Genomic DNA, 14330 nt, shown 5'->3' with positions numbered 1-14330 from the left:
CAATCCCAAACCAGATTTCATCAAGATAAACATTCTGACCAAATTTCATAAAGATTGGATGAAAACTGCAACCTCTATTGTCTACACAAGGTTTTTCTATTATTTGACCTATTGTGGGACCTAGTTTTTGACCCCAGATGACCCAAATACAATCCCAACCCAGATTTCATCAAGACAAGGGCTGTTTGTAAAACATGCATGCCCCCCATATGGGCTCTCCGTTGTAGTGAGAGCCATTGTGTGAAAATTGGATGAAAACTATGACCTCTACTGTCTACACAAACAAATTGTTGATGATTTTTCAATTATTTGACCTAGTGACCTAGTTTTTGAACCCAGGTGACCCAAATACAATCCCAACCCAGATTTCATCAAGATAAACATTCTGACCAAATTTCATAAAGATTGGATGAAAACTGCGACCTCTATTGTATACACAAGGTTTTTCTATTATTTGACCTAGTTTTTGACCTAGTGACCTAGTTTTTCACCCCAGATGTCCCAAATACAATCCCAACCCAGATTTAATCAAGATAAACATTCTGACCAAATTTCATAAAAGATTGGATGAAAACTGTGACCTCTTCTGTCAACACAAACAAATTGTTGATGATTTTTCAATTATTTGACCTAGTGACCTAGTTTTTGACCCCAGGTGACCCAAATACAATCCCAACCCAGATTTCATCAAGATAAACATTCTGACCAAATTTCATAAAGATTGGATGAAAACTGCGACCTCTATTGTCTACACAAGGTTTTTCTATTATTTGACCTATTATGTGACCGAGTTTTTGACCTAGAGACCTAGATTTTGACCCCAGATGACCCAAATACAATCCCAACCAAGATTTCATCAAGACAAGGGCTGTTTGTAAAACATGCATACCCCCCATATGGGCTCTCCGTTGTAGTGAGAGCCATTGTGTGAATATGTTTTTTGTCACTGTGACCTTGACCTTTGACCTAGTGACCTGAAAATCAATAGGGGTCATCTGCCAGTCATGATCAATGTACCTATGAAGTTTCATGATCCTAGCCATAAGCATTCTTGAGTTAATATCCGGACACCATTTTACTATTTCGGGTCACCTGTGAAGTTTCATGATCCTAGGCATATGCGTTCTTGAGTTATCATCCGAAAACCATTTTACTATTTCAGGTCACCGTGACCTTGACCTTTGACCTAGTGACCTCAAAATCAATAGGGGTCATCTGTGAGTCATGATCAATCTACCCATGAAGTTTCATGATCCTAGGCGTATGCATTCTTGAGTTATCATCCGGAAACCATTTTACTATTTCGGGTCACCGTGACCTTGACCTTTGACCTAGTGACCTGAAAATCAATAGGGGTCATCTGCGAGTCATGATCATTCTACCTATCAAGTTTCATGATCCTAGGAATAAGCGTTCTTCAGTTATCATCCGGAAACCATTTTACTATTTCGGGTCATCGTAACCTTGACCTTTGACCTAGTGACCTGAAAATCAATAGGGGTCATCTGCGAGTCATGATCAATCTACCTATCAAGTTTCATGATCCTAGGCCTAAGCGTTCTTGAGTTATCATCCGGAAACCATTTTACTATTTCGGGTCACTGTGACCTTGACCTTTGACCTAGTGACCTCAAAATCAATAGGGGTCATCTGCGAGTCCTGATCAATCTACCTATCAAGTTTCATGATCCAAGGCCTAAGCATTCTTGAGTTATCATCCGGAAACCATTTTACTATTTTGGGTCACTGTGACCTTGACCTTTGACCTAGTGACCTCAAAATCAATAGGGGTCATCTGCGAGTCATGATCAATCTACCTATGAAGTTTCATGATCCTAGGCTCAATCGTTCTTGAGTTATCGTCTGACAACCACCTGGTGGACGGACCAACCGACCGACAGACCGACCGACATGAGCAAAGCAATATACCACCTCTTTTTCGAAGGGGGGCATAATAAACATTCTGACCAAATTTCATAAAGATTGGATGAAAACGGTGACCGCTACTGTCTACACAAACAAATTGTTGACGGACGGATGGACGCACACACGCACGCACACACAACGGACGCTGGACATCACACGGTCACATAAGCTCACCATGTCAGGTGAGCTAATAAAACCAATCTTTTCACCAAGTTTCATGATGATTGGGCAAATAATGTGACTTCTAGAGTGTTCTCAAGCTTTTTTACTATATAAATATAAGAAAACTGCCCCCCCCCCCCCCCAACCATGTTATTCAACTGACCGGAACCATTTTCGAACTCAACTCATGTATCAAGGAAACAAATGTTCTGACAAAATTTCATTTATAGAGAAAAATGCCCCGCCCACTGGCGTCCATGTTTTTTCACCGATCTGGACCATTTTCAATCTCATTCGAGATATCAATAAAACCAATGTTTTGACCAACTTTCATGATGATTGGGCAAAAATTGTGACTTCTAGAGTGTTTACAAGGTTTCTCTATAGCCAAATTAGGAAAACTGCCCCGCCCACTGGCGACCATGTTTTTCAACGGACCGGAACCACTTTTGAACTCAACCAACATATCATTAAGGCAAACATTTTGACAAAGTTACATGAAGATTGGGCATGAAATGTGACTTCTACAATGTTTACAAGGTTTTTCTTTTTTTTTTTGACCTAGTGACCTAGTTTTTGACCCAGCATGACCCAGTTTCGACATCGATCTAGATATCATTGGGACAAATCTTCTGACCAAGTTTCATGCAGATCGGACAATAAATGTGGCCTCTAGAGTGTTTACGAACAAATGTGGACGGACTGACGGACGACGGACAAAGACTGGTCTCAAAAGCTCACCTGAGCAATCAGGTGAGCTAAAAATTGGCTAATTAGTGATCTGATGACAACCCATGCCCTTGGGTCATGTTTCCCAATGCTTAGTCTACTCCAGTATGAGACTGAAATAAAGGGGCTACTAAACAGAGATGCTTTTGTTAAATTTAGCAGATAGTACCTAGAAATAAAACACCCTCAAGCAGGCTCTTGTTTTCGGTTGAATTGTTCATGCCATTCGTTTACCAAAACATACTACAAAATATGTTTTCTTCCCTTGTTTACACAAATTGAAAGATTTTTTTGCGACATTTCTTCAACTTTCGCATTTGGCGAGATATTGCAATCGGCAGCAAGAGCCCTACTTTTTTCAATGTTTTTTTTTCTGAAAACTTGTCTGCATTCATATTTTACATTATTTGGAGCTCCAGCATCGTTCAGATTGGAAATATCTTTGTTAAGGATGATAGAATTCAATGCAAATCATCAAAGAGATTTTCCTACTTGTGCACAAAACTTGCATGTAAATAATCAGAACAATTAATGCTCGTTTAACTCTTGAATTAAACATTCTGAACATGTCACATCAACATATAATTATCATTATAACAAATGTGATCTCATGGAAATAAGTTTTGAATGAATGCATAAGTTAACCATTTTTTTTACAGCACATAGCCATTTGCAGATATGTCTGAAACTGTCACACTCCGCCTTAGTCGGGCTGACACAGCTGAAGCAATCAAATTAGCAATCCCAGCTAATCTCATATAATCCCACATTTTATCTGGAAAACTGTGAAAAGTCTACACCGCCTGTGGCATTTCTGGGATTAAAACTGCATTTGTAGATGAATATTTTTATAATTGGTCTTGTTTAAATGCTAATAAAATTCTCTACAAAATGCATGTTTTATTTTTGTATTTAACCCACTATAACCCAGTTTTTTCTTTTAATAAACAATAAACATTATGGTTTTTCGCAGTTGCCTGTGATTATCAACTTTCATGCACTCGGCGCGTGGCATATGTACTCTTTGTTCCCATTCGCCGGTGACTTACAGTTCATGAATATTAATGAGATGGACGAATCCATTTAGGAAAGTTCACGACCTCCATACATGACTTTGATGCAAATTTTTATGTTCATCCGAACCGAAGATATAGTCCCCTAAAGTGTTGCCGATTTTTTACAAAAAGTTCTGATTTCCGAACTTTGCATCATATATCATATTGCAGGGAATGTTCTGACGTATATTTTGATAAAAAAAAATCTTTCGTCAGAAACACTAGGAACCCTCCGGCATTTTACGCAGAACGTAGGAATTTATTCAAATTTTCGGGTCACCCGGCAAACTCGCTTTTCACCTCTGACCGCCATCTTGATTGACAGATTACGCATCGTAAACAAATTTTTCTATCGACGATTTTTAGCTTGTTACCGACAGAAAACATCTTTATGTGGTTCAATTTTATTCTAAATACAATGGTGAGTTCTAGAAACCTTGATTTTGACTCGATTAATTTTTTATTTTAGTGCAAATATGTAATTTCAATGTCAGTACGGGCACCTGCTCGTGCGATGGAAGTGGAGGCAAACCAACCCTGTATTATTGTTATGAAATGCTCTCAAAGGTGTTTTTATCCTTAAATTACCGGTATATGTATGAAAATAATTTTTATAAAGTATTTAAACAATCATTGACATAATTAAATCGATAAATTTGCCCCGACGTAGTAGAAATTGTCCAATTTGTGCATATCAACACTGGCCGGTGAGAATGTTATTGCAACGAAAAAGCTGCATATTTACATGATTTATACATTGGGATAAAATGAGGTCTGACTTTTCTTTCTTTTTTTTTCAGTAGATCTTGTCAGACCATGGCAGACTACCCAGGACCATTCTGTCAGGAAATTGGTATAACAATTAACCTCTCATTTGAAAAAGGCAGAAACCTTGAAATCTATAAAAGGGCTGAAGAATGGATTCATTCTTAAAATAAATACATTTCTAGAAAAAAATGGAGAAAATTCAACTGTTTTGTTCAATATACTGTGCCATCTGAACCCTGCATTCAAAGCATCAACAGCTAAATATGTAAAAACCAAAGTTTCAAGAACATGTGACCAAAAAAAGAAACTTGTCAATACAAAAAAAGTGCCTGGAGTAAGAAATGTGAAAGACTTGCTGAATGTAGAATTTTAAGCCCCTGTCCCGCAATCTGCTTCTAAAAGTGACATAAACTTTGAAAATACAAGATCACAATTAGAATGTATCAATGTTAGTGACGATTTGAATAAATCACAGAATTTATTAAATTATGAAGTGCAGATATTTGAGAAGCACTGCAAGAAACTCCAGAACCAAATTGAAGAACAGAAAATAACGCTCAACACTCATGAAAACAGAATTGGGCATTATTCAGTACGTAACATGAATAAACGAGATATCACAGCAAAGAAATATCTACACTTGCTTCGAGACAGCAAACGTCTTACTAGAAAACACGAAATAGCGCTAACAAAAAGCTACATCAGACTTGAAAATATGTAGAGATGAAAACAAAGCTTTTGCAAATGAAATCGTGCAATTAAATGAGAAACTCAACTTGTTGAAAGAAGAAGTAAAAACCTTGAAGGATGAAGTAAACTCTGAAAAAACAATGTGTTCATTGTAGATATTTTAGCCTGATGCCTTTCGGAAAAAAAATAAATAATATATCTAATAAAATTATGTATAAACTACCTAAATGTGTTGTTCATTACCTTGTGTGTATTAATGACTACAAATGTTTATAATACTTTAATGAACAGAGTATACATTGATCTACAAATGTTCCAAATTTCATGAAGATATCTCTAAAAACTATTATGGCAATTTTACTTCCTAAAAATGTATGAACTTAAATTTCAGGTGCCGCAAATGTCGCGATTCCTTGTTCACTTTATATAGCAAGAAAATTCAGAATTTGCACGCATTTTAGCAATATTCAAATATCCATATATTTTTTTTTTATAGATATTTTAAAAAGAAAACCTGTTCTGAAAAGCTCTCTAAGAGCTCTTTTCAAATATGCAATTGTCTTTTAAAACAGAGGTTGATGAAAAATTAGCTGGGGTTGCTAATCAAATCGGCTCCTTGTGTATTTAAATGTGGACATTGGAAAAGTAACCTGAGTTATTATTGCGAACAGTTAGCCAGTTATTGCTGGAAAACACATAGCACTGGTCCATTAAGATAATGGTCTCTGTCTCCCATAGCTAGGACACCAAGTGATCTATTTAAGCATGACAACATTTCCAAATTGCTCTCTAGACCCAAAATAGATGGCTGATGCCAAGTGATCTTAAGCATTACAACATTTCCCATCTGCTCTATCGACCCAAAAAAGATGGCTGATGTCAAGTGATGTAAAGCATTACAACATTTCCCATCTGCTCTCTAGACCCAAAATAGATGGCTGATGTCAAGTGATGCAAAGCATTACAACATTTCCCATCTGCTCTCTAACCCCCAAAATAGATGGCTGGGAATCTTAAGTACATCCATATCAGTGTTCAATATAACATTTACTGCTCTGGATTGTAAAACATATTTAGTGAAATCCTTCTTCTTTTTAAGAATAGGTCGTTAAAAAGGCATGTCAATATTATGCATAAATAGCGAGAGATGTTATGACCATTATGTGAATTTTTCCAAATTCAAAGGGACCCGGCCCCATTCACAAAATGGTGAAAAAAACACTGCTTATTAAGACTAATAAAATCCTATTCAGTATTTTATGTTTAAGATTGTCAAGTCCTCAACTAGCAATCCAGCGTGTACAGAAAGATATGTTATTGCTTATCACGCCCCCCCCCCCTCCCCCCGCCCCAATTTAAAAAGTCATTTGTTATCAAATACATCAGTCAGTGAAAAAAGACATTAACCCCATGCCAGAGACACGTTTTTTGTTTCTGAACGAACGACAGACCATTACAAAGTGACACAATTACATGGCTTAAAACAGGCAGATAAGTTGCCAGCAATCTTGATCTTGATTGATCACCATATACAGAAAATCGAATGCCAAGTCTGTATAATAAACTGCAACTGGAAATTCATACTCTTGTAAAATTATACACACCAAGATTGATGGCCAGAGAATCATAGAAGACAAAAAATAAATGCCAAAACCATAGCAATTTTCTAGAATTTGAATGTTTAATATCCTACGAAAGCAGCGATCAATCAATCTCCGACCATCTTGTCTTGAAAACAAATAAGATTACTTCATCATACTTTCCATCTACAGAATTATTATATATAATAATGATCAATTTAAAAGACAAGTTCAGGGAATTCTAGATAAGGCAAAGCTTGGAACTTGCAATACTCTTAATTAATTTCTTTTCTTTTATTACTAGAATAATTTTATAATTAGATCAAATTAAATGAAATTCAATCATTGTGACACAATCAAAATGAATACAACAATGACACATCATTATTATTTAGAAGCATTTTAATTAGTATTCTTTAAAATGTGTTGAAAAATGATCCATCATCCAAGCTTTAGTGAAGGATGATGGGCATTATTGAGTAAAGCCGGAGGCTAAGCATGTATACTGAGCATATCCTCGCGACGATACAAGGTGATCCGCATTTTAAACCACGCGCTGAAAACGTCACCTGAGCAGTCCATCCAACCGGAAGACAACCCGTTTTTACCATTCTTTAAAAAAGGTTTTGTTGCTAAGTAAAATAGAAATAAATGGGCCGGGAAACAGAATCGTTATTATATAATTAATCTGTACACTACAATATACAGCTCGTCCCTTCTTGCTTACACTGAATATCATTGCCAAGGGTGGGAGTATACATGCTCAGCCTCCGGCTTTACTCAAATAATGCCCATCATCCTTCACTAAAGCTTGGATGATGGATCATTATTTTCCGTAAAGCCTCCGGCTTTCCCATGTATACTGAGCATCTTTAAAGATAGCAACAAAACATAACATAAAAAGATGATAATATCAGAATACTTTTATCCGATAATTCAATACTGACAGAATCAAACATATAAACGTAGTAACATGTAACAATCATCACCACGTACATACATGTAACTAAAATCACCACAATTCTACTTTTAGTATGCCCATGCATATATTATTAGACTTCAAACAACAAACCGTTTACCTGGTTATACTATCACTTACTATGAAAAATAGCGTTATTAAATGACATATTTTTATCCACTACTGTTCTATAATAAAAATTATTAAAACAAGGCTGAATAGATGCACAACACAATAGTTATAATAAGCTGATAATTAACAAAACAACAATTAAGTGTTGGTTATTGATGTGGCTTCAAACTGCTAATTGTCTCAGCTAAAATATAATAGCAAAAACAACAAGCAATTATAAATCCACCAACTGCTGGAGTTTTGACCACTGGTATGTGTCAAAACATAATTACGTGACATTGTTTATGTGTGAAATACATACACTACGGGCGGGAAACAAACTAACTTGGCCAGACACATTAAATATGCTCATATTTTAATACATGTTGTCGTAAAAATGAAACCCAAAACAAATATGTTTGTTGATCGTTTAATATAAAGACAATAATCATACGGCGCAATAAACGCACACAAAAGTAACTTAAAGTACTTTAGCCGATTCTAAAAATGACAATGACAAATGATAATTGGAATTTTATTAATACATGCCTGTGATAATCGTATTTTGTTTTTATAAATTCGATTGTTTTTATTTGCATTCTTTTAAAATAATAATTATTTCTATCCGGATGACAGCAATTTCTTTAGAAACGGGAATGCAATCACTAAAAAAAAAACAACAGCATGCTTTTGTATTAACTAGTTTATCTATTTTGAATCCGTGCACATTAAATTAATTATGATTTTAAATATTATTATAATTGTTCTTTTAAATTTCTTTGACTAATAAAATCCTTTAAAAAAGATTTTGATTTGAAGATGCGCATTGACTTGGCGTCATGTCGCGGATTGCGGCTTGCCTCAGCATGTCTTGGCAGACAGATGCGAAGCTTCACGCGAAATGCGACTTGCCACCGCATACTGATGAGGCTTCAACGACTGACTTGGCATCAACTGGTTGCGCCTTGCCGCGGATCGCGAAATATGTTTGTTCCGCGTTGGCTGTACTGCATAATAAACTGATTTAAATATTTCAAGTTTATCACTGGCCTAAATTTCCCATTTGCTTTTGGCACAATAAAAATATAAGAAATAAACTGATTTTCCTCTTCAACAGAAGGTACAATAGCCCCTTATTTAATCAATGTGATTACTTCATCTCTAACTATTTGAAATTGATCTTCACTGAACGGAATTTCCTTAGGAATAACATTCTGGACTGGTTGCATAAGAAACTCAATTTTATAACCAGAAATGGCTTGCAATATCAAAGCATCTTGAGTGTACTGTTTCCATATATAAGCATTATCTTTAAATCTACCCACAGTCACTGTACTCACCATCAGTTTTTTGACTGGTGTTCCATTGTTACTGTTGCACTGGGTGCAGACAACCTGCCTCGTCGAGCAGCGCCACCAAAGGGTCTAGCTGCAGGTCTAAATGAACCTCTTTGAGGATTAGGGGCATACCTCATCGGCTGACCAAAATCATAACCAGCAGAAAAACCACCACGGTTAAAACCCCTACCACGGGAACCATTGAAGGGACTTGGGACATAGCCTCTGCCTCTCTGTGAGTGTCTCAAATCCTTCCCTAATGAGACGCCATTATCACAATTTTTTATTTCTTTCCCAAAATCGTCCCCAAACAACATTGACGACACAGGCGTGTTTAAATTACACATATTTGAATATCTCTTATTAATGTTTGGCCTGATAAGATATCTTCGCCTGAGCGATAATTTGTACTGGACCTGACTCATAATAGTCATTATGTCTGAGATGAGGGTTCTAGCCTCTGAATTACTAGAAATTTGGGGTTTAAGCAACTCAGCCAACTTTATCATTGGTACAATGCCAACTGCTGCAAGATTTTGAGTGTCCACCATACCTCTATCCTGTGACCTTGCAGGCTTGTTAAGAACCTTCCATATCTCATTATTTACCAAGGGAGCACCAAGGTATGTACAATTCTCAGGAATTCTATATTTCCCAATAAAAGCATCCATGTCACATTGTACAGTACATGCTGTATCAACCAAATTAGCTAGTGATTGAGAAACAGCAGAACCTTTCTCCGGAGCTTTCAGTTTTGGTAAATCCCAAATTTCATCACTGGGAGTATTATCACTCTTCCCATCAAACAACACAGCAGAAAAATTTGCGCCAACAGCTTGATTGTTATTAACAGCTTGATTGTTATTATAATCTGGACACAGTCCTTCATCATATTCAGAGTCACTGCAATCAACTTGCACATGCACATTTGGTAAAGAATTCAAACTGTCCCCATATTGTGTTATTTAACCATTTTCTGTGACTTCGTCAACAGTACTCAGGCCTAAAACCTTTCTCAAATTACTAATTTCCTCTTGGGATAATGTAGAAAAATCTACGGTGTTACTGTTAGTGTTAGTTTTCAAACTTTTCTTAGAGCAAGACTTACTGTTATCAACAGTTTTATTTTATTTCTTTTATAATTGTTTGCTTTTGTCAGTACCCTTCGTACCGACCACTGCCTTTTTTGAATCACCACCGACTTAACAGTCGGTTTAGACACTGACTTAGTGGTTTGTAACCCACATTCATCCGAATCAAAACCCGAAAACTCGTCAACTTCTGACGAATTACAAATAGAAAGTTCATCACTCATAGTTAATATTGAAGACAAATAGGGATAAAATATAATGCTAGGACAGCGTCCTTAGCAAGGCAGTAGAAAACAAGGGCTGTTTGTAAAACATGCATGCCTCCCATATGGGCTCTCCGTTGTAGTGACAGCCATTGTGTGAATATGTTTTTTTGTCACTGTGACCTTGACCTTTGACCTAGTGACCAGAAAATCAATAGGGGTCATCTACCAGTCATGATCAATGTACCTATGAAGTTTCATGATCCTAGCCATAAGCGTTCTTGAGTTATCATCCGGAAACCATTTTACTATTTCGGGTCACCGTGACCTTGACCTTTGACCTAGTGACCTGAAAATCAAAAGGGGTCATCTGCGAGTCATGATCAATCTACCTATCAAGTTTCATGATCCTAGGAATAAGTGTTCTTGAGTTATCATCTGGAAACCATTTTACTATTCAGGGCTTCCCCTGGCTCAAAAATTTCTTTAGCCAAATTCACCTTGCTATTGCAAAATTCTTCTATTTTTGGCCATTTTAAGGTTTTAATGAAGAAAAAAGTTGTAGCCAAATAGAATTTTCTTTAGCCAAATAGGTCAATTTGTAGCCATTGGCTAATTTGGCAAATGGCAGAGTAAGCCCTGCTATTTCGGGTCACCGTGACCTTGACCTTTGACCTAGTGACCTGAAAATCAATAGAGGTCATCTGCGAGTCATGATCAATGTACATATAAGTTTCATGATCCTAGGCATAAGCGTTCTTGAGTTATCATCCGGAAACCATTTTACTATTTCGGGTCACCGTGACCTTGACCTTTGACCTAGTGACCTGAAAATCTGTAGGGGTCATCTGCCAGCCATTATCAATCTACCTACGAAGTTTCGTGATCCTAGGCATAAGTGTTCTTGAGTTATCATCCGGAAACCATTTTACTATTTCGGGTCACTGTGACCTTGACCTTTGACCTTATAAGTGACCTGAAAATCAATAGGGGTCAACTGCAAGTCATGATCAATCTACCTATCAAGTTTCATGATCCTAGGCCTAAGCGTTCTTGAGTTATCATCCGGAAACCATTTTACTATTTCGGTCACTGTGACCTTGACCTTTGACCTAGTGACCTCAAAATCAATAGGGGTCATCTGCGAGTCATGATCAATGTACCTATGAAGTTTCATGATCCTAGCCCCAAGCGTTCTTGAGTTATCATCTGGAAACCACCTGGTGGACGGACCGACAGACAGACCGACATACCGACAGACCGACATGTGCAAAGCAATATACCCCCTCTTCTTCGTAGGGGGGCATAATAAGATTACAAATCATAACAGTTAATATGGAAATACACAAAATTTCACAAATACCTTCTGAAACGACTACCTCGCACCACGCTAAAACGAAGAATGGTAAAAACGGGTTGTCTTCCGGTTGGATGGACTGCTCACATGACGTTTTCAGCGCGTGGTTTAAAATGCGGATCACCTTGTATCGTCGCGACAATATGCTCAGTATACATGCGAAAGCCGGAGGCTTTACGGAAAATAATGTTATAGTTACTCATTCACCAAGTATAAATATATTGTTACTTCTATACCAAATATAAATATTCAATAAGTTATTGTTACACATTTACCACACATAAAGAAGTTATGGTTAAAAGATACCTATCAAGTTCATGAGAAAAAATTACACAAAAAAACAAGCAAAAATTGTAAGCCATGCTTACAACGCAAAGTTTTCCCTCTTACCTATTGAAACATTGCATCTGGCAGCTCTGGAGATCTGAATCTCTATGGCAACAGATTTGTTGACAGGGACCACATGGCTATCAGTTGCTAGGGTAACGGAGGTCAGGTAGGGTCCCAGGTGGTTGTAAACTGCCCAGCAGTCATCCACCCCGCCCACATGTAAGTGTCCTTGATTTCTGGAACACATATGTGAACAAGTTAATTTAGAAGGATAGTGGATATGACTTTGTATTTCAGCCTTTTTTTTTGAAAACGGGGTCTAATGCATGCACGTAATTTAAGTGTCATCCCTGATTAGCCTGTGCGGTCCACAATCACAAGATCTTTCCAGGACTGAGAGGCCTGAAGACAAAATCTGAGGAAGGCCCTGCTGTATAATAGTATTTAACCCTTTGCATGCTGGGAAATTTGTTGTCTGCTAAAATGATGTCTGCTGAATTTCTTAAATTAGCATTTTCTTCGATTTTTTTCAAAGAATACTATCAGAATAGCAAATCTCTTTCAGTGCTGGAACCGAATTTTAAAGGCCTTTGCAAACAGTTTGGATCCTGATGAGACGCCACATTATGTGGCATCTCATCTGGATCCAATCTGTTTGCAAAGGCCTTTAAAATTCGGTTCCAGCACTGAAAGAGTTAAAGACTATTGAACAATTAAACCAAGTAGTACTCTGGGAATAATTCACTCTCTAGCCCTTCATATCCCAATCATTTTATAATTTAACCATGCGCATAAAATGTCTACCTCAGACCATACAGAATCAAGAATCCATTCCTTACAGACATTCAAACATCTTTAAGTTTTTGTTTATCACTCTCCAAAGTGCACCTATGTCATTATGTAATCAATTACTTTGCGTCAGATTTACTTCAAAAGTAGTGCCATTTCATGCTGTCAGGCTTATTGATAGGCAGCAAGCCTCTCTCAGACTGTCCAGAAATGCCATTATATTTTAGACATGATTACTGCAAGCTTCATTTCCTATGGAATCCCAGAACACCAGATATTGTTTACATTGAACAACTATTCTAGTGTCCTCACTTCATCATTGTTTACAGACATAAAATCCGGCAGTCTGCTTCCACTGGAGGTTTCCTGCCCCATATCAACATCAACTAGACCTGTTAAGTTTTGTCTACCCCTGCTCAAGATCCTTCAATGCTTATGCAGTCATTACAAGCCCACTTATGATTTGGACAGAAACCATTTGTAGAACAGTACAGCACATTAACAATGGCTTGCTATTACCAGAAAAGGCAAACAAGAAATATCTTTAGAAAAGATATCCTGACTGTGAAATAAAGGTGAAAAATGTACTTTTCTAAATTATTAAATTAAAATAAAGGTTTTAAAATTGTTGTGTTTTTTTTCACTTAACCCTTTGCATGCTGGGAAATTTGTCATCTGCTAAAATGTTGTCTGCTAGATTTCTAAAATTAGCATTTTCTTCATTTTTTTTTCAAAGAATACTATCAGAATAGCAAACAGTTTGGATCCTGATGAGACACCACGTTCTGTGGTGTCTCATCTGGATCCAAACTGTTTGCACAGGCCTTCAAAATTCGGTTCCCGCACTGAAAGGGTTAAACATTGCAATTACCCATCCTTGAAATTTTTGTCATCAAGTGCACGTATACACTGTTACTCCAATATAGCCGGTCAATGGGGTCCAAGCCGCAAAACAGCGTTATAACGGATCCGCGTTATAGGTTTTGAGCTCATTTACTGCAGGGCGCTATAAAAAAACAGGTATAGAATAGCCTATAATCATACATGCCATAATTTTTCAGATCAATTCCGGGACATTGAGTTAAATTGTCCGGGACTTTTGCCGATTTTCCGGGACATGTATAAAATGTAGGGATATTTATAGACATATGCATTTTTGGTACGTTTTTTTGTTTCGCATCGTATATTGCAAAAGTTCGAAAGCTTATCCGAAATACACTTGATCTATTAACGTCAAATTAAAC

At 37.0% G+C, this 14330-nt stretch overlaps 1 long non-coding RNA gene across 2 annotated transcripts; it reads right to left on the bottom strand.

Moving 5' to 3' along the window:
* Positions 1-867: 867 nt before the first annotated feature.
* On the bottom strand, positions 868-11724 carry LOC127854835 (uncharacterized). 2 transcript variants are annotated; one of them, XR_008037125.1, is made up of 3 exons: positions 11630-11724; positions 1313-1817; positions 868-1092 (listed from the first exon to the last, which is right to left on the bottom strand). It is a non-coding gene; the product is annotated as an uncharacterized LOC127854835 (long non-coding RNA). The 2 variants fall into 2 exon arrangements; XR_008037126.1 differs by having other exon boundaries at positions 1313-1672; positions 11630-11718.
* Positions 11725-14330: the final 2606 nt, after the last annotated feature.

The sequence above is a fragment of the Dreissena polymorpha genome, chromosome 13 (assembly GCF_020536995.1).
Source record: "Dreissena polymorpha isolate Duluth1 chromosome 13, UMN_Dpol_1.0, whole genome shotgun sequence".
Taxonomy (NCBI): Eukaryota; Metazoa; Mollusca; class Bivalvia; order Myida; family Dreissenidae; genus Dreissena; species Dreissena polymorpha.
Note: the sequence above shows the minus strand (reverse complement) of the source record. Positions and strands in the feature narration are given on the sequence as shown.